Below are 1,257 nucleotides of genomic sequence, written 5' to 3' on the forward strand. Positions count from 1 at the left end.
TCCCTTCAAAATAAAATGACGGAAATAGCGAGCCTCATGCGGTCCCAGAGGATTTACAGTTTGTGAGAGCACGGGATTGTGTGTCTGACACTCGGACCTGCAGTGTGGGGGCGCCCCAGGGCACTGTCCTCGCGCCCTTTCTCTTCACCCTTTACACTGCAGACTTCAGACATGACACGGACAGCTGTGTCCTGCAGAAGTTCTCTGATGACTCTGCCATTATCGGACTCATCACGGACGAAGATGACGCGGAGTACAGAGGACTGGCGCAGGACTTTGTGGACTGGTGTCAGCGGAACCACCTCATCAACGCGGGGAAGACCAAGGAAATGGTGGTGGATTTCCGCAGACGCCACCCCACTGCCCCCTTACCAGTGAACATCCAGGGACGGGACATTGAGAGAATGGACTCATACAAGTACCTGGGTGTTGATCTGAACCACAAACTGGACTGGACTCATAACACAGACGCACTGTACAGGAAGAGCCAGAGTCGGCTCTACCTCCTGAGGAGACTCAGGTCTTTTGGAGTGACAGGGCCACTCCTGAAGACCTTCTACGACTCTGTGGTGGCATCAGCCCTCCTGTACGGTGTGGCCTGCTGGAGCAGCAGCATCACAGAGAGGGAGAGGAAGAGGCTGGACAAAGTCATCGAGAAGTCCAGCTCCGTCCTGGGCTGTGCTCTGGACTCGGTGCAGGAGGTGGGGGACACGAGGGTCCTGGCTAGATTCACATCTATGCTGGACCATGAGTGTCATCCCCTGCAGGACACTATGTCAACTCTGGAGAGCAGCTTCAGTGAGTGACTAATCCACCCTCGCTGTGTGAGGGAAAGGTTTCGTAGGTCTTTCCTTCCTGCTGCTGTCAGACTTTATAACAAACACTGTTAGTCCTGAACACTCGCAATACTGACCTAACCTAATACTGATGTGCAATTCCGTCATATGTGCAATTGCTGTTGGAATCCATGTGCAATTCATGTGCAATTACTGTGAAATTCATGTGCAATCTATGTGCCTTCATGACACATATTCATGTGCAATTACTGTTGTGATCACATGCAATGGTATTTATGTATTTATCTTATTATCTTATCTTATCTCATCTCATCTCATCTCATCTCATCTTATCTTATCTTATCTTATCTTTTTTACCATTAAATTAGCTCTTACCTTCTCAAATCCTTCCCATATGGTCTAGCGGTTAGGATTCCTGGCTCTCATTCAGGTGGCCCGGGTTCAACTCCCGGTATGGGAA

At 49.8% G+C, this 1,257-nt stretch overlaps 1 non-coding gene across 1 annotated transcript; it reads left to right on the forward strand.

Annotated features, from left to right (window-relative positions):
* The first annotated feature begins 1,185 nt into the window (after positions 1-1,185).
* On the forward strand, positions 1,186-1,257 carry trnae-cuc (transfer RNA glutamic acid (anticodon CUC)). The gene has a single exon. It is a non-coding gene; the product is annotated as a tRNA-Glu (tRNA).

The sequence above is a fragment of the Eucyclogobius newberryi genome, unplaced genomic scaffold (assembly GCF_026437365.1).
Source record: "Eucyclogobius newberryi isolate DKJ021-1_F unplaced genomic scaffold, fEucNew1.0.hap1 SCAF_83, whole genome shotgun sequence".
NCBI lineage: Eukaryota > Metazoa > Chordata > Actinopteri > Gobiiformes > Gobiidae > Eucyclogobius > Eucyclogobius newberryi.